At 38.0% G+C, this 19,975-nt stretch overlaps 1 protein-coding gene across 7 annotated transcripts in view; it reads left to right on the top strand.

Moving 5' to 3' along the window:
* The window catches only part of MYLK (myosin light chain kinase), a 222,486-nt gene that overhangs the window by 35,897 nt on the left and 166,614 nt on the right, over nt 1-19,975 (top strand). The window contains exons 1-2 of one of the 7 annotated variants that reach the window (XM_049803951.1): nt 1,152-1,203; nt 16,005-16,074. The exons of 5 other annotated variants lie outside the window; for them this stretch is intronic. The gene's annotated coding sequence lies outside the window, so the exon portion shown is untranslated. Of the gene's footprint in view, nt 1-1,147; nt 1,204-16,004; nt 16,075-19,975 lie in introns of those variants that run through there. One more of the 7 variants, XM_049803968.1, reaches the window with a different exon arrangement.

Raw genomic sequence — 19,975 nt, 5'->3', positions numbered from 1 at the left:
ATCCTACTGCAGTCAAGCATATATCACAGCTTTTGATCTCTTTTCCCATCATCCTTTATTTCTGGGGTATCCTGACATGAAAGCAGAGTTTTTTTCTTGCACATCTTGCTTCTTCCCAGCACTTACTGCTCACCTTTAAATTCAGGTCTTGTTTCGAATCAACTGAAGATTGGTTAGCTGTTGATGTTGCTCTTTCTACATGCTAATTTGCAGTCCTCTTAGAAAGCTAAATTTATCTGCATTTAAGTAATTAATGAAAATGCACACTACACCAAGTTAAACTGAAATTAAGTCAGGAACACTTAATTACATGTATTTATGTGGTGGCATTTGATCTGTCTTTTGCTGACATTGTAATTTTTACTTAGGAAATACCTATGATATCACAAATAAATGTCAGGTAGAAAATAAGCAGCAGTAGGTGAAGCCTTAAAAAGACCAAAAGCCTTTTTATGCAGATGTCCTCTGTACTAAGGAGAAAGAAAGAGAAAGCCAGACACTCTGTACAGCAACAGCACGGTTGTATCTAAACAGAAAGGGGCCTGTTTTTCCAAAGTTTCCAGCTAGTGATAATAGAGGCAGTAATGAGATACAGAACTGCTTTCCATCTTACTCTGCCAATTCAGCTCCAACAAAGATGCCAAATAAGTTTCCATTTATGAACTTTTCAGTAGAAAACAGCTTTAGCAAAATCCCTGCTCTTTTTTTTCTGCTGAAATTGTCTTTTGCAGTTAGTGGTATTTGCTACCTGTCTGACTGTCATTAGCATGAAGCTATGGAAGATTTGTATAAATGATATGTATGGAAAATCCCTAAATCATTCACTAGCTGTTTCTTAGTATTTCTGGAAGGGAAAGTAGTGACATCTCTAGGGATATTTTTTTCTATCAGCTGGGCCTTCACTAATGTGATTAGCAGGCTAAATGCTCCAAATAAATCCATCACTGGCATCAATTGCATCAGAAGTGAATTTTGTTCATTTATTAATACATCATTAAAACCCCAGTATTTGTTTCCAAGAGTCAGTGGAAATGGATCAAATTCAATACTTATTTTTATCCACACTGTGTTTCAAATTAGTGTTTCTATACAACATGTACAAAACCATTAATGTCTCTTGACCTTTGCTTCTACTGAAATCTTACAGGAAATTCCCTCGTATCAGAAGCACCCTGACTACAGTACACCATGTTCTGATTCTAGGTGAGTGGTTAATTCTAAGGACTTATTGACACCATGCAAGCCTCAGTGGGGCAGAGCAGTTTTGTTTTGTTTTGTTTTTCTTGTTTGTTTGTTTTTATATTTGTTTTTTAACCAATAATTTAAGGAGCATGTATAATTTGTGCTAATGTGGATCTTATTGCAAGGCAGACTCATGTTTCTTAACAGTCACTTGTTAGATCATGTATATGGGAGCAGAATGTGGGTGTCAGAAATGGGGTGTTGCATCTGAGAAAGCAGTTTAGGAAATGTTTTGGGGCTAGTACTGGATGAACAAGGAAATAAGGACTGTCATTGTGATGCTGTAGGCAAGAGATCCGATTAAGCCCTTAGTGAGAGGTGGAGAAGGGAAAGAAACATCGACGAGAGAGATGGGGATGTTACTTTTTTCTAACACCACGGAGACCATTATACACTTACCATATCCAATTCTAGTAGCCACAATTCACAAAGGAGGCTGAAATTGGAAAAGATTCAGGAAAGAGATAAAAGAATGATACATCATGTGGAAAAATGCCTTGAGGCCAGAGATGAAAGAAGCTCAGCCCATTTAACTTTTCAAAAGGATAAAAATGTGACTCTAACTGATTATAATTGTACCTACCTGGACAGGAGGTTGCTGATGGTAGAATTAGGTAGAATTAGACCCAGAGGCTGGAATCCAAAGGAGAGTTTAATTCTCACTAGAACTGAGATGCCAAAATGTTTAACAATCTTAAAAAATAATAATATGGCTTTAGAGACATCTTAGGGTGACTGGATGTCTTCTCTAAAGGATCTTAAATTAAATAAGTGGAGGAATTTTTGCATGATTTCTTTGGGCTATGTCCCACCAAGTTCAGACAAAATGATGGGATTAATCTCTTCTAACTTTGAACTCAGTAAAAGTTCTCAGTTGCCAGTTTGAATTCAGTTCAAACTTCCAGTTTGTGGTCCAGTTTATAGTCTATCTGAAGACCTATTAAGAAGCTAATTAGTGTTGTCTTGGTTTTGGAGGACAGATATCTGTTATAAAGCATCCTTATAACTGGTGCCAAGGGAAAGCCTCATTAGAGCCTATGTGACTTCCATAGTTAACTTCTCTATTGTTACCATATTGCTTTAACTTCTGAGTTAAAGCAAGCTGTCTTCCTGTAAATCATGTTGAAAGACTCATAGGCCAAATGAAGGCTGGAATCTCTGTTTGTACTGTAGCACAGGTAAGTAAGGGAAAAACTGGAGCGTACAGCCGGCCTTACAGCACAGGAGAGGGACAAACTTTTGAGCTCTAATCCCACTTCTGCAGTTTTCGAGAACTCACTTCAGTCAAAAATGTTACGAGTGAGTGAGCACAAGTGTGTGTGTCTGCCCAGAACACGCTCAAGCGTGACATTTGTGTAGAAGCAGCAAGGGAAGCTTGTGTTAGTTTTTTGTGTGAAACAGAGAAGCTTAGGGAAAACTCGAGCTTAATGAGGCTGATTTGGGTTATTTTGTCCACTGTAGCTGTGACCTTTAAAAACAATAGTAATTTGACTGAAGAGAGCCACAAAGAGCAGCTGGGTAGTATTACTGTTAGGTGTGTCAGCCACAGGAAGGCCTGCTGTCTCTTTCTGTCAGGGCTATGGGAAAACTGGCAATCTTTTAAAATGCCTCACTTCTCAGGTCATACTCAAATTGAAACACAAAAGAAGAATAAGCTCTCTTTATCCTCAGTCTGTCTGAGGAGTCAGCTTCTGATAATGAAAACATGTATGGTATTGCACAAGGAGAATGACTTCTTTTCGGAGTAATTGGCAATCTTTTAAGGAGACTTGCCACTGCATCAGTTACAGGTAAGCCTATATAACATCTAATTAAGAATGTATTGATCTGAATTTGAGAGAAAAAGCTGAAAAGCAGTCAGGTTTTATTAAGCAAAATATTCAAGGGAAACAGCACAGTATTTCCACCACTGAGTAAAAAATTGGCCCGTTCTAGTGCTTTTCATGTAAACACATTCTTTTTTTCAAGTAACCTTATTTCATGAGACCGTGTTTATTCCAAAACACACAAATCATTCTGGGTGAAAGCTATAAACTTTATCTTGCTTGTTTTGGTTGGAAATGGCCTTGGTCTCTCTCAGACCCATAGAAATTGAATAGTCTTGTGTTTGGCACAGGGGAGAAGAATTTAAGCTTATAGATTGCACTTACCAATATACATGGAAGAAGGATGTATCTGTTTTCTTGGGCATTCTAGGGAACAGATCCTCTCCGAGGAGGTGGCAGATTCTTTTCTATGTACGCTGTCAGTCTGCACATCTCGCTCTTCTTGCAGACTTTTTGTATGTCTCTTGGAAATATCTAGACAGAAGGGGTTCTACAACATGATTTTAAACAGCTTTTTGCTTCATCCGTGTTCACAAAGCTCAAGCATACCAGCAGCAACCCTGAAAATTTTGCTGAGTCCTGATTTAGGAGATGGATGCCCATAGTTGAAGTTCTGCACTTGATGCATCTTAGGGTGAATTTCATTCCCTATGATAGGGTATCATAAACTTAACACCACCAGGCTTGACTGAAGAGAACAGTGATTAGTCTATGGGTTTTTTTTTAACGTATGAATCTGTTGTCTAATGCTCTTACCTTCTCTATTTGCAGATTGCTCAGTAGTTTATAGAGGATAGTCTGTTTCTGGCCAAGGCACACACTTTCTTGCCAGGCACATTGTCTCATTTGTATTTGTGCTATTTCCCCTGTTTTTTTCTGCAAAGTTCTAGGTGTAGCAGCCACTTTTGCATCTAACTTGAGTTAGCTATTACAAAGGAAAAGAGGAATCTGGACGGTCCCTATCTTTCTTCTGTACCTATTAGCTCTGAATGGGACATGATACTGCACTAGATTAATCCAAAGTCTCAGCATATTAACAACGCACCAAAACTAGTCTAGGTTTGGGCTAGAGACAAGGAGAATGGCTGAAGCACTTGAGATTCAGCAATAGCACGTTATCTGTGCATATGGTGATGCACAGTCTCCTTTGGATGCCCTGGAATTTAGAGACAATGGAGAAGAAGGAGATGTTCTCCTGTGGGCAGGCTTGCTGTTAGAAGTGGGAAACACTTTTCCTTGCACAGTTCTTCAGGGAAGAACTGAAATATTTCTTTGGAGAACTCAGTGTACAAGAGAATATTTTTCTAGTTATTGAAAAATCTCATGGAGACTAGGAGTGGTTCAGGTTTGTTTCTTTACAGGGAGTGGCATATATTTTTGCCAGACATGGCTCAGCTCTGATTAATTTAAATCCTGATTAAAGGAAAGTTCGCTATATTTTACGTGATTGGACTTTCCTGCCCTGCCCCCTCCCCATCCAAAGATCCCTAGAGTGTGATAAAAACATATGGGCTCCTTTTAAGAGGCTACATTAAAGGAACTATACCTCTTCAAAAAACTGATGCAAGTCATTGTAATCCTTTCAGTCCCCTCTTGTGAATGTCTGCTTCTCAAGTGGATTCAGAAATCCCAAAAGAATTTTAGATAAACAAGAATAAATTATGTAGTCGATAAAGCAGAAGCATTACACATGAAAATTCTAGACTAAAACATTTTTTAAAATTATAGTCTTATCAGTTTTTAAACTGCTGAAATGTCTGAGGTTCTTCTTTTTCTTCCTTTTAAGATTAAAAGTTTAATCTGGTATAGCCTTCTTCTGGTTAAAGGGATATCAATGATTGTGTTTTCAATTACTGTATTTTCCACTGTCCATGTGTGTCTGGACCTCTAAATAACATCTCTATAAAACTCTTGAAGGCAGTAGCCCCGTTCCTGTAAACTCATTAATTCAGTACAGTTTGGATCTTTTGTCCTTTAAAGGGCTGTGAATTAAGCTTGCAATGAATTTCCATTTTCCCTATTATTGGGTGATGTCATTGCAGGCATAAAGAAAGAATATGAATATAGACGGAGCAGCCAAAATTCACGAGGAGATGTTAATTTTTTTTTTTTGTTTGGATTAGAGGTTCATTCCAGAGAAGTAAGTATATTTTTCCAGCATTTAAAGCCATTAAGTTTTTACTTAGTATTGGGTTTTTCCCAAGTTTTGGCACTAGCGAGAGGTCAGGAGCTGACAAAAACTGGTCATAAGCAGGTATTGCTTAATCTGTTTTCTCTGCTTGTTGATACTGCAGAACTTCCACTACAGAGCCAATCTCTTGATGAACCTCATAGGATCAAATGCAAATATTCTGATCCTTCAACAGCTGTAAATCCTGATTTCTTTGTGGTTTCATTTGTCCGGTTTGTGTTACAGTGATAAATATGCGTTTTCAGCAAGAAACAAAATGGCAATTATACTGAGTGAAGGCAAATCAAGATAGCTCCTGGTATCCTGAAGAAACTCAGTAGTTCAAGTTGCATATCTCTTCTTCTGTCTCTACCTAGTAGAAATGTATAATGTGCCAAGAACAGTCAATAGCTTTTCGTGCTTTTAGGAAAGGAGGTGCTTTGGTGTAGGGCTGTCAACAGTGGCTTAGTTCGATCTTTTGGTTCGTTGTTTTGTTTTTTTAAAAATCTTTTTCATCTTTATTCCTGTGATGGGGGGGGGGGTGCTGTTAGAGGGATACACAAGTCTTCAACACTTACTAATTGTTTTGTATGCATGGTCCCTCATTAAGAAAGGAAGCTGGTTAGAGGCATAGTCTAGGTGCTGACAGTGGTAGACACCTCCAGCTTAACCACAGTAAGGTGTCATCACTGTCCCTGCCAGTTACCAGAAGACTGCATGAGTCTTCAACACTGAAAATATACCAGTTCCCAGAATGTTAATGCAGTACCTTTATTAGCATAAAATTCACCTGTATATTTTTGGGGTGTTATTTAATATGTTATTTTTTCTTTTGATATCCTTTCTCAGTGAATGACATTTATCACGTACTTTCTCTGAAGCAGCTGATATGCAGGCATAACTAGGGTGTCTAGTGGAATCAATCCAGTTCAGAAAGTTGGGTTGAGCCCTGGAAGTTAAACCATTTGTTAGGATGGAAAGTTAATAGTCTGAAGCTGATCTTGATTTTTGTCCTTTAAAACAGGGGAAGACATTCATATGTGCTGCTTTTCCTTATTGGTTTGTGCTAGTAACCTCTGTGAAATAAATTATAACAATTAAATTAAAATCTGGCTTTTAATACTCAAGAGTTGAATGCACTGGACTTGGCTCAGCTCAAGAGAAGTCCCTATGCCATGGCTAATTCTCTTCTCAATGGGATCAGAATGAAAAATTGCACTACAGAAAGCAGATGATTGCAGAAGATTCATTAATAGGAAAACTTCTTGTCCTGGGAAGAGTTTACAGCTGTAAATCTAGCTCACATTTTCAAGTTCTTACTCAGATTCCCTTTGTGTTTAGCTGCCTGCCAGGTTAAACCACAACACCTTAAAGAAAGGTTTGGTCTTTGAAGCCCATTAGTCTTGAATACTACACATGTAGTAATACAAACAAGTTGTATGCTTTCTTTATAGATGAATAAATTTGTCTCCAAAGTATTTTGAAAACACTAGTCTTTTTCTGGTTAAATAACTTTTGATTGTTGAGCCTCTGGTGTAGTGGTAAGCATATGGCCAAAATTATGATGATCTTTGTTGCTAGGAAATATGTTTCCTTGTAAAACATAACTAAAAGTGACCTGTGAGAGCAGAAAAGGAATTAGGAAGAGAGAGAGAAGGTCAACCCAAATAATATGCAAGCACAGGTTTCCTTAAGCTCTTCAGGTTGGAGAGTTCAAGTTAACAGATGTCTTTCCAGAAGAGGCATTATAAAGTTTTGGTGTTTTTTTCCTAATGCTTTAACTGACATCAGATTTGTCTGATTATTAATTATATTTATTTGTAAACAACACAAACCAATTTCACTCTGTATGTGAACAGAGTAGCTTGGAGCAGATGGCTCACTTAGCTGTGTTTATGTGGTTGGATTTTATTGGATGTCTGTTCCTGAGCTTTAAACCTGTCAGTGGTGCCCCCAGTCTGTTACAGCGGTGCTTTTCATGCCCTGTAAGTTCAGAATCAACCATTGCCGTTAAAGCATTTGCTTTCCTCAGTGTTTGCTTAACTCAAATGCAAAAATATTGCAAAGGATTCACTTCTGTCAGATGCCAATAATACTGTATCTGAAGACAGGACCATGTTTCTTCTGACTGAAAGCTGTACTAAGATTTTGTATCTTTGTTCCACGGTTGTTGCTTCATTTTTATTTCCATCTAGATGTGCATAGTTAATATTACTTACCTAAATAGACCCACTAAATTCATAAAGACATTTACGTATGTGCAAGGCTGTGCAGCAAGCAGCGAAGCTTGCAACAAAGTCCTTAAGGAAAGGAACTGGCATTAACTAGGATTAGCACTTAGGGAAAGATGGCTGGTGTTTTCAAATCAGAGGGCACACTGGTATGCTTTATGTGGTTTGCATTTATCTGTTCCATTTATTTAACATTAAGGATATAAATCTCCCACTGATTTATTTTTTTTTTCTTCCACGATATAAAACTATTTTAAAAAATTCTACAGTAGTTTACACTTCAAAATCAACTTGGAGGTCTCCAAAGAACAGGGAAAGAAGTAACTTTGTAACACCACAGGCAGCTTGAAGAGGCTAGAAACCTCTAAGTAGTCATTTATCTATTTATCATCATTCACCTTTTTTCCTAAAGCTACGTGTTTTTGTGAGGAGGTTGCTGTTTATTTTGCACACTGACAATCCTTACCTTGTTGGAACAGTAAGGACATAAAACAGTTATTTAAGTGACATGTAAGTTTTTTGCCTCTAAGAGACCATTTTGGGCTCTGGTGATTTGAATCTTCCATGCAGAAGATACAGCAGCTCTGCATAAGAGGGTTAAAACATAGGCAGCACTTCAGTCTGAAGAAAGTAGTAGTTAAAATACACATAGCATGGGGAAATCTGGCAAAAAGAAAGCCCACAAAAATCCTTTTCTACTCTCTGGGAGATTTATAAGGTACCACAGGACCTTCCCAAAGTAAATTAAAAATATTTTAAAAATGTAGCAAGACATCAGGAAAGTTATCTCTACCATTTTTTTTTAACTTAGGGCAGAAAGACAAAGAACTTAAACATTTAAGAACAACAAAATCCAAATCCTCTAGTCCTCCAAAATAACTGCTACTTTAAAAACAAAACAAACATGCTTGGGGAGGAGTGTTCATCAAATACTCTTCCAGCAATCTCCAGTTACTGCAAGAATACATTCCACTTCTCTGGATGGATGTCTTGTGCATGAGAATCTGAAAGAGTGTAACCAATGAAGTTTGCCAAAAGGCATAATCAGGAGTCTGTTAAATCAGGGGAACCTTCCCATTCCGTTCAACAGAAATTGAATGTGAGGTATTAACCTGATTTTAAGTTGAGGCAGGTTAAATACTAAAGCTAAGTATGAAGTTATTCATTACATGACCAGCTTTGACTACTTGCTTTAAACTCACAGCCCTTGGCAATATCAGGTCTGTTCCTTGACAGAATTAAGGCCTGGCATGTAATTAAAAAAAAATTAATATACCAGCCTTCAGCTGGTCTGTCTTTCTAGAAGAATGTAGAGAACAATTTAGGTCCTAATACTGTGAAAGCTTACTTTTATGATTAGTTTTATTCAGAAGTGCAATCATATTGAACTTGGCTAAAACTCTTTCTGTTCAAGCTTCGATGTTGTCTACAGTTATGCACAAAGGCTTACGGGAGAATCTCCAACAAACCTTAGCAAGCTGAGTGAGCAGGTGATGATCAGGACTGCCAGAGAGGTGGCCAGTGGATGAGATTTGACTTTGATTCTTTCTAGCTACTAAGCAATTTGTTTCCTCCTCAAACATAAGAATATTTGCTTGCCTTTTGACCTTTAAGGAACTGGCATCATCTAGCTCTGCTCTGTCGGAAAGCTGGGCAGCCCTTTGAAATAGATGGTTAGAGGTCCAGAGTCTTTGCTTAAGCTTTGTTACCTGTTGTCAGTCCTCTATGAGCACAATGTAGTTGGGCATGAAACCACCAGCACTTGGCTCACTGCAACAAGTAGAAAACACCGAAGCGCATCTCCTGCAAGACGGGCTACTATCAAAAAATTAATACTTTACACAACTATATAGAAAACCTGTCTTCTCTAACATTCTTCATGAGGAGAAAACATCACAAGATTATCAGTGAGTCCACATGTGAGATCTTACATTATGCCATGGCAAGTAAAGCAAAGAATAAAATCTATGACATAACCACTTGGTAATCCTCAATCATTCAGCAGTGTGTCACTCCAAGACTAGAAGTCTCAGCTTCTATTTTGTATAAATATAAATAATGTGGGTAATTGTGAGTGCCCTAAAGCCCCTTAGTCTTCCAAGTGGATAGTCTTTTACTTTGTCTTAACTTACTATTGTAGATAACTTCCTTGTAGATAGCAGGTGCTCTGTTCTTGCCTAGAATGTTTTCCTGTAATTTCCCCCCACGCACACCCATATATGTAGGAAGAGTGTAGGTCAGGAAGAAAACAAGAACACTTGTACATACCTGGTCAGTTGTGATTTGTTTATGGTGTTATAAATCTAGATTAACTCTATCAATACCAATGGAATTACTTCACTTCCTCTTAGGAAAATGACATGTGTTGAGGAACTGCAATTCTACTGTTTCAAGGACTTAATATTTAAAGAGAATTAATATTGACTTTTAAAATGAATACTTTATTTGATCAGGGTTTTCACAGCAAGTTACCCTTGTATTGTTATCTTTGTGTGATCCAGGAAACAAACAAAAAAAAACAAAACCCAAAACAAAACAGCAGTTGTTTTCTATATTCTCTATCCTTATTCTTTCTTATTCTTTATCCTCTTATCCTTGCTTTGGAAAAGGATTTATTTGGATTATCTTTGGGCAGTGAATTTCTATTTTTAATTTTTCTGCTCCACCATATAGGAAGGATAACCCCTGCCCAGGCCAGAAAACTAACCACTAACATAATAACATGCAATGATGAATAATTGAAGATTTCTTGTGTGCTAGTGGAGGAACTTTGTAGCAAAAAGTTGCTCTGAATCTTGAAATTTTATTTTTTTTTAAAAAACAGCTAGTATTTCTAGTTTAGTTCATTATCACTTCTGGATAATGCAAAATACATATGCTGGATCTGAGAAGGCTTTTTTAAACAGCTTCAGACAAAGTCTTCCTCTCCTGTGGCAAGTGCTCTTGCTCAAATAAACAGTTGCTTACTCAACAGGTCTGTCTCTGGTCTCTTCAAAGACTTGCCTGCTAATCTTCCATCACTACAATGGTGTTTTGGTGCTCTTCTCTCATCTCTTCGAAGTCATAATAAAAGCAACTAGCCATCACTAGTGGTGCTTTATATAGAAAGTTTCTAAGCTTATAAAGCAGAAGGGTAGAAGTGCAACTGGCACCTTTGCATAAAGGCATCTTGAAGATTTGAGGTTGGTGCATGAAAATTCAGTGTGACTGTAGTTCCTGTCTCCTTTCGATTTGAGAAGAGATAGCCCTTCTGCTCTCCTGACATCTGTTACTGTCCTGTGCTGCCCTGAGGCAACAGAGTATTGCTGAGTGTTGATATTTCCATTACTCCCTTCTTGCTTCTAAATCCCTTTGATCATTGGATCCACATGGTTGAATGCAAGTGGAATTAATATCACTTTAAGCCTCCAGGCTCGTTCAATTTAGCGTGTCTCTTCCTTCATATGTATTCAATATTAGAGCCTCCTATTGAACTGAAAACAAATACAGTGCATTTGTCTGCTTAACTCATTTTACAAGCTTCTAAGATTCTATGCTGCTGTGTCCCAGCTAACATATGTTAAAAACCTAGCAGAAGGCTAGCTTCATTTTTTTCTGTGGCTTTGTGTGGCACAGGAGCAAAGCAGTCACTTGCTGAATTGGACCAGTAGTTTTTCAACTGAAAAACGATTATTGTGACTAGAGCAGCAAGAATCTCTGCAGCTTTACTCATACAGGCTCATCATGGATCTGTTTTATCCCATTTCTGCTTGATGTGGGTTTGCATTAAGCTTGGGTTTCAAATTCAGAGAAAAGCCAATACTGGATGGAAAAACTTGCTGTGATTAGAGATGGCAATGGTAACAGAAATATTTGCCAAGCTCAGGAAATTGGCCTAAGTTTTAGACTTACAAGAAACCATTTCAAATTGGGCAATTTTCTTCTTTATTCAAGTTTTGTTCTAAGGATTTCCAATTGTGATATCAAAAACCTATAAAAATTGGTTTACTTCATATTTTCTCCCAGATCTCTCTTCATGCATAGCACAAATAAATCCAGATAGTGTCTGTCTTTTCCAGCACAGGAGCAACTACCATTTTGTAGTAAGTGGTTAATAATTGTTTCAGATATCTCATGGGCTTAGATAATAGTACTAAAAAAAGTTGCTCTTGTCTGTTAAACCAACAAGCCAATTCTTGGAATTCTGCTGTATCCTGTTATTTAGTCTTGCTGTTATTCCCCATCAGAAACTTAAAAATAGAAAATAGGGCAATAGCAACTCTTTTTGGTATCTGTCCTGACTGTAGGAATTGCCCTTGTTTTTATTTCTTTTTTTGCTTTTTCTTTTTTTTTTTTTTTTTTCCTGGACTCATCAAGAAAGGAATTGTTTTTCTCTTTGCGTTCATGACTTTGTGTGTGTTAGAAATGCTGATGCTTTGCTGAATATACTGTGTAATGTCATCTTCTAAGATCCTAGAAAAGCTGTTTTCTTTGTCACTTGTTGGGTGAATCCTTCAGATGTATGCTGTAGAACCACACGTGAGCAACCATGCTGCCTCTGATCACTTGCGCTGAAATGTCCTCAAAACAAAACTGGATCTGGCCACATACTTTAAAGCTTCAGAGTGGATTGTGGCGTTTGCTTTAATGACAAAGCATAAAGCTGCACCTCGTGACAACTTGCATAATTTCTATACTCTTTTACAGCCAGTCTGTATTTCTGAATGCCTAAAGAGCTGCTTGCTAAGGGCTTCTTATGTAGGAATTGTTTGGCTGTCATTTCTGGTCATACAAAGTTGACATGAATGGCACTTATTGTGCAAATAGTAAAGATTATTAAAAACCAAAGACTCGGGCCCTACCAATTTCTTGCAGCAGGCTTTTGATCCAGAGTTGTGAAACATACTTTTAAAAAAACAACTCTCATAGCCATCCCTGAGATTAATAGTATTCTTTTACCAACTAGGAGATGCATTGAGAGAATGGAGGCAGGAAAAGATCACAAACTGAGAGGGAATCAAGATCTGAAACAGAATCTGGAAGTTGTGGCTCCCTGTCCTCTCTTCAAATTACTAGATCTTTTGTGGAATTTGCCAGGATTACTCTGTTTAAAGATTCTCTATTGAAGCAATGAGATGCTTTGAAATAGCTCCACTATTTGAAAACAGGACCATGCTATTTCATCTAAAGAAGAAAACTCTTGCTGGCTACTCTACCTCTGGTTTCAGATAACCTAGTCATTCCAAATATGAGGCTGTTGCCTCAGAGGCAGAAATCATCCATTGTCCTGTACTTCACCAGGCAGATTCCTGGAGGCTGGTTTTTTCCTGCTAGATAAGAAATAGAATAAATAATGTAGGGTCATTGTGATTGCAGATCTCACAGAACTGTAATACTGTAGTTCATGATTAATGAGTTTACACTGAGCTGCCAGAACTTTTACAAAAAGATTTGCTACCAGATCCCTAGCCAGTGTAAACTGGTTCACTTTTGTGACCCTATGAAAAGAGACTCATTTATACTAGCTTAAAACTTAGCTCCTTACCTTAAGCTATTCTTCTCCCTTATAGAAACATAATAATAGTAATCATAAAAGCATTATTTACCTGGGCTTGTCTGGCCTCTGTGCTTTACCTTTAATTTTAAGCAGTCTGATGCATCATAAGCCATGCATTTATTCTTTCAGTCATCCGTAATAGTGTCTGTAGAATACATCGCTGTACTCCCATACAGCTAAAATGCATCTGACAGTGATGTCTTGGAACGTTGTGTCATTGCTGTGAGAGGACAGAGGAGGCAGGAAGAAGCAGTAGATCATGTCAGCAGTGATGTGAAGAATGAAGAAGGTATTGAGCAAAAAAAACCCTCCAAGCAGAAAATAAACACTTGCACCCTCAAAAACCCCACAAACAACCCAAAACCTCGGGAAGCAGGAGATAAGCCTTTCAACAGAATCCAGTAGATTGAATACTGCCATGAATAAATACAGGAGAAGGTGATGATAAACATGGGAACTTGGAACTTCTCAAATCACTTTGCATTCTGTTGTTCAAGGACTGAGGAAGGGCAGCATTTCACAGAGCCCAAGGACAGCAATAGAACTGAGTCCTGCTTCTTATATGGACTCGCTGTATGTCTTCTAAGGTCATTCAGAGCTCAGGCTTGAAGCTGACATGGCAAATATGCATGGGAGAGGTCTAGCTGATAAAAACTCAACAAAAAACTCAACAAAAAAACCCCCAACACCCAAAGTCTGAAAGCTGACACAGCTGTGGCTTCATTGTAGTAGCTGGCAGGGTGATACTGTGAAAAACTGGCTAAACAGCAGCACAGCCGAATGTGTATTTTGATTAACAAGTAAATATTTTGCAGCACTTCTTTTAGCTGGGGAATGTGGAGACATGTTGGCAGAGAAGAGATCTATGGCCATTGGAAATAGTAGTGAAGTGACTGCAGTTAAGGAAAAGTAGGAATGGTATTTGTGGCATAGGGGAAGTCTTCCTGTCTTGTAACCTATAACGTTAGACATCCTTATGCTGTTTGTCTGAGGCTGTGTGGCAATGCACTGCTGGGGCTGGGTGATTCGAACTCTGGTGCTGTGGCACAGTAGGAATTCCACTACAGACCTCTCACTTGCTATGCAAAAAGGTCTTTGTGTTTTTACTGCTATCTTAGCTTCCTGCACTATGGATCGTAGAGGTAGTTACTGAGGGTTTAGGATTTGCTGATACTTGTCAAAATATTGCTATACTGATTTGGAGTTGTTTAGTGATACATTTATATGGTCTGTATATTTATATGGTCTTATTTTTATTAATTACGTTATTTATATCCCTCAATATTCACAGCTAGGTTGTTCAGAAACTATACTTGATGTTAAAAAAAAAAAATCCTCATTCTGATGCATTCTGATGTAATGTAGTTCTCTCCTTTTCTTTTTCCTTTTTTTTTTTTTTTTTTCTTCTTGAAATAGTTGGGTACTTAGCTGCCTGGTTCTCTTCATGAGTGTTTGTGCTCACAAAATTTTTTCAACAATCAATTATTTTGCATGTGATTTTTGGAGGCATTTTTTAAAACTGAAGCCTAAGCATTCCATGATCAGCAGACTTGGATATGTATCACGAGGTGCAAATATTCCAGGAATTTCCTCAGCAAGACCGATGAACTTTCTGTTTGTGTACCTTTCCAGTTTTCAGTGCAATGATTTCTACTCTGTGTTTACTGGTTTTGGATATAGGTTATCCTTATAATTGTCTTCTATTGGAAAAACATTTTTTAATAATCTCCATGAGAAAATGAAATCTTCTTGTGCAACTGGCCAAACTGCCCTTTGCTAGAATTGTGTCTATGCTATATCTGCGGGTCCACTGCGAAAAGCAGATTTCTATCCTTCTCTCTTACCTGTGTTGGTTTCTATCCTTCTCTCTTACCAGTTTCTAGATTCATGGCATGGAGATTTTTTGTCTAAAAGAGGATTTTTGTGGTTTGCAGAACTCTCATTCCAATTTGACACTTTCTGTGACAATTTCATAGGGTAACTCTCTGGTTGTTCCTGGTATAGGAAAAGAGATTCTGCTTAAAGGGAAAATGGTACGGATTTTATCGATACTTTCTCAAATTCCCTCCCCAAATTTTACAGAAGTCTTCAAACTTTTTAATCCCATTGATACTAATAAAAGATCAGGTTTCCCATTATTTTTGTTATTTCCAAATTAATTAAGAACCTTTTTGTTTATGGACACCTTCTAGAACTGAGGCATACTGTTACTTTTTTAATAATAAATGATACCCCAAGGCACATCTGGTTTAGAGCTTCTCTGCAGAGTTTAAAAGTGCACCCAGTTCTAAACTGGTTTTCAGAGCCTGCAGAGCTCTGTATTGAGCGCACAGAAGTCTCCTGGCACGTGCTTATAAATGAAAAGCTTGCCTTGGACCTGGTTCCCTATTCAGGTCTCACTAAAGGCACTGGCAGTCTTTCTACTGACTTCAGCAGCATTGAAGTGAGACAACGTTATTTTGTCTGTTGCTCACCTCAGATACAGTACTGGTGGAATAGAATGTGTGACTGGGAACAAAACTCAGAGGCTGGCTGGGTTCCGCCCTCTGTCCTCCATGGCTGAAATTGGTTGTCAGACTAAATTTGACAGAGATCAAATTTTAATCTCAATTAAGGCTTCAATATGCTGGTCTGTTAAGAAGTGTAAGTATCTCAGTGTGGTGGTGGAGCTAATTTAAGGGGAGGAGAGTGAATCTATCATTAAAGAAATCTCTGGTAGGAACTGCATGCAAAAGGATATGAAAACAGAATGGAGAAAACATGAACAGTTTTTGTATATGCAAGAGATATACAAAAGAGGTAATGGGATGTGAAATGTCACAACATTTGAAGAACTAGCTTTTTTCATATGTGGGGTTATTTTTAAATCTTCTTTAATGCTTCATCTTAAAAAAGTGAAGAATGCATTTCTCTGTTTCTAATGTCAACATTGCACATTTTTATTCACATCTGTCTAAACACTTGGATAATTGTTGCCTTTCTGACCTGCTCACTTTCAGTATTGGCATCCAGAGCTGTTCTTGGGATCCTATATAAAGGAGAATTGCCCTAGACTGGTAACAGCACAGAGTAAGTGAGGCACTTAGGTGGGGAAAAATAGAAAACATTTTGCAAACAACAAAGCTTAAAAAATGAGGAGGGGGGTGAGGGGGGAAATGACTCTTCAACAACTGACTTTGTGGGTGAAAGTCAGTCAGAAGAGATTTGTATGAACCTTAGTCATTCTTGGATTATTTGCCTGTTTTTATATGGGGGAGAGCAGAGGTGGGAAATCAAAGAAAATGTCCTGGAGTTCATTCAATTAAAGCTGTAGAACTGAACAAAGGAGCCATCAAGATTCTCAACCATACTGCTAGTACAGCTGAATATTGGTTGGCCTTTGACAGCCTTCATCATATGTTCTTTGTTATCCTCTCTCTGCCTGTGTGACCATGCTCTTCCCATCTCCGCAGTGCCTTTCTGTAACCTCAGAGTTGTCTTTTTAATCTCCTGTTGATTTCTTTTTCCTTTTTATTCTCTTTTTTTTTTGTTTTTAATCTCAATTCTTCCCTTTTTTCCTCTGTTCCCTTCTTGCTAGGGATCGTCTCTGCCTGGCAGTGACATGAAAAGGTGTTCACCTGCCATCTTTCACTGCCCATGAGGAGAGCTAGGCCAGTTACTCTCAATGTGATAGACAAGTTGATGTGACTGACAGGGTCAAGCCTCTATAGAACATCTTCACAAGAGCATCACAGTGCCATGCCTTGCTTAATTTTGGCCTTTTAAAAGGGGATGGGAAAATTTTCCTTTGTGGACATGATGGAAAGAGTTTATTATTCCTACCATTTTTTTTTCCCCTGCTGATAGAGTAAATCTTGATATGTTCATTGAACAGCTATACTGTGTAAAGAGGAGCTAAGGATTGGATGGGGCTCAGATTTCATGAGAGGAGCCATTATAATAAATTTCCATGCAAGAGAAGGAAAACAGGCCCTTCTTGGCCTTGTCTCCCAGCTGGAAGCAGGGCAGTCAGGACAGACTTGGATCTCAGACTGAGAACTACCGTTCTTCTGTTCATACCAGCCCCACTGAAATGTGAAGAGGCTCAAACCACTGTTTCGTATTTGAATCTTCTTTTATATACACTTTTAAGCTGATAGCTTTGAGAACACACATTGTGCGCTTTTGTAGAACATAGCTGAACAAATGTGATGTGATCTAAGTAACTTACTGCAACTCTCTAATTTACAAACCCAGTAAAAAGTATGTAAAAACTTTCTTATGCAGTAAGGTGTTTGAATGTAATAGGGCAGTTTATGTTTGAAAATGGAAATGTCTTTAAAGGTATTGATTTCTTTGCCTGCATGTCCCACTCTCTGCAGTCTCAAATGAGAGCTGTGTTCACTTGTTATGAGAAATGGATATTTGGCTGAGATTTGCCGACTGGTGCTTTAGTAAGATTAAACCAGATTCCTTCTGTCTCCCTCCTCCTCACTAAGCTCTGCAATGTTAATGATTTATGTATTGATATTGTTGTCATTTTCACAGGCTGATTTTTTTTCACCTTATAACAGTTGTTTCTTCTCAGATTTATAGTGTTGTCTACAGAGTAATAGTTGTCTTGCTGGCCCATATCCAGCATGTGAAAGTCCTGTATTGTAGTCCAAATTTAACATCAATTGTCAGATGAATCATAGAGTCATGGGATTGAAAGGGACTTCAGAAGGCCATCCAGTCTTTCCCATGTCCAAGGATAAATCAACTGTACATGTCATTCCTGACAGACATTTGTATGGCTTCCAGCAGTGAAGACACCACAGACTCCTTGAGCAATCTCTTTCAGGACTGCTTCAATTCTTATTTATTAAACTTTTTCCCTAATGTATGGTACAATTAAAAGCTTATGACTTCACATCTATTGAGAATAAATTTGTCTTAATTTTCTTTTCAGCAAGCTGTTAAATATTTAAATATAATTACCATCTCAACTTCTCCACCTAGTGGGGCCTATTTGGGGAATTATTCTGTTTAAGAATTTATAAAAATGCTACCACTTTTTGTTTGCTTGTTTCCAAAGTCTCCAGCTGGTTCAGGCATGGAGTGCAACGTGCAGCACTGGATGTGAAACCTTACTAGCTGTGAGAAGAGCAGACAGATGGCTTCAGTGTTAGGAGTTGGTCTTGTTTGGTTACATCATTTCTAAAACCTGGATAGTAGAGGTAAAGTAGAAAAGAAGTCTCCAGCTCAAAGGATGCATGTAGGGGTTCACATTTTATCATCTGAAGACCCCTTTAACTTCTTCATGATCTCTGGTACAGCTCTCCTGGATGACAGTCTTAAAGCTTTTGCTTCTTTCTATGAATAGAGACAGGAAGAAGGTCACAGGAAGATGTCCTGTGTCAGATAGGTAATGTGGGGTTGAGGGTGTTGTAGACTAACTGTAAACTCATTCTCTCTGTGGTAGACAAGTTTTGAGAGCTGTTACAGCTGTAGAAGAATTTCTTCTGCTACTTAATCGTAGATGTTCTTGTCAATGCTGCAGCTGTCTGGAGCATCTTGCAGCAATAAATTTTGCATACTATCTAGTGCTTTTAACTCTTTGTTAATTAAGAAAAAAAGGTATTGTCATTGTATAGCCCCATCTTGCATCTAGGTTATAACTTTTTCAGCAAGGTGGTGTTTCTGTTTGCTTTACAGTGCCAAATACATTGTTAAGGATTGATGTATAACCAATGATTGTTGGAGTATGCTGGCTTGCATACATGAACGAAAGTACTGTTTCCAGAAAAAATAAACTTGCAGGAGAACTTATGGGCTAGGCTTTCTGCTGACAGTTAATGGGACTTCATAGAACGTGAGGCAGCACAGAGTTTGGCCTTGTGCAGACTATCTCAGCATGAAGAACCAGTGGCTCGTTCAAACAAAGAACCTAATTCCTTTAGTATTAAGTATTTGCAGTATAATTTGAAACTTAGTGATATTTATCCATGGCCCAATCTATCTCTGGCTGAAGTCAACAGGTTCCTTTCCAATGTTACCCCAGGGTTCACACACCTCAGCCAGCAGAGTGCATGTTTTGATTTTCCCAAATGGCATAGAACTTGGCGGACTTGAGTCTCTGTTTTTTGAGTTCTGGCTGTATTTGAAACTAAAGCACAAAGCAAAATTTAGAGGCTAAAAATTCTGTGTTTTATGAACCACAAATCTTCCATGACTCACCTTTCATGCAATTTTATGGCCCTACTGGCTTGGAAATGGGCAATAGCAATTGGCCACCTGCAGCATTAGCATCAAGGAAAGTTAATGTTGTGGTTACTTTTTGAAACGTGGAACCTAAAAAATAAATAAAAAAAAAAGAAACAACAGACAACTTCACTGTAAACTGCTGATTTAGCATAACTTTCTACCACTGCTAAGACATTGCAAAAATATGATTTCTTCTATAAAACTTTTTATTTAAATCCAGTGCTAGGCAGACCTTTCAAAATTTGCCCTATGCTAACTTGCTCCAGAATTAAACTTGTTAGCTCTGCTAGAAGCCTTGTTGAAACCTGTATTCAGATAAAAGCAATTACCTTGCAAAATAAATAAGAAATAAGATTTTTCTTTCTTTTCAAAAGATTCATTTTTTTATTCAGTCCTTGGATCTTTGACATCTTGATTTTACTTTTTCTATTGTCTCCCAGCTCTACAGTCTTATACTAAATCATTGAAGCACAGAATCATTCTTCTTCCTCAATACTGGGAGAGTTAATATGTATAAATGACTTTTAAGGGGCTTGGATGGAAGGTGTTGTTGAAGTGCTAAGTACTGCTGTTAGCAAAACACTGGTATTGGGCTTGTGTATGTTGAATATTAAGATGTGGAGCTGGAGCTGCAAATTTGTGCTTGTGTACTTAAAACTTCATGCTATTATCAGCTTATACTGACATGCTTCACCTCCACGTGGTTGCCACTGGCACTGAAAGTTGTTCTAGAATTGCAAATTAC

This window comes from Accipiter gentilis, chromosome 1, assembly GCF_929443795.1.
Source record: "Accipiter gentilis chromosome 1, bAccGen1.1, whole genome shotgun sequence".
NCBI lineage: Eukaryota > Metazoa > Chordata > Aves > Accipitriformes > Accipitridae > Astur > Astur gentilis.
Note: the sequence above shows the minus strand (reverse complement) of the source record. Positions and strands in the feature narration are given on the sequence as shown.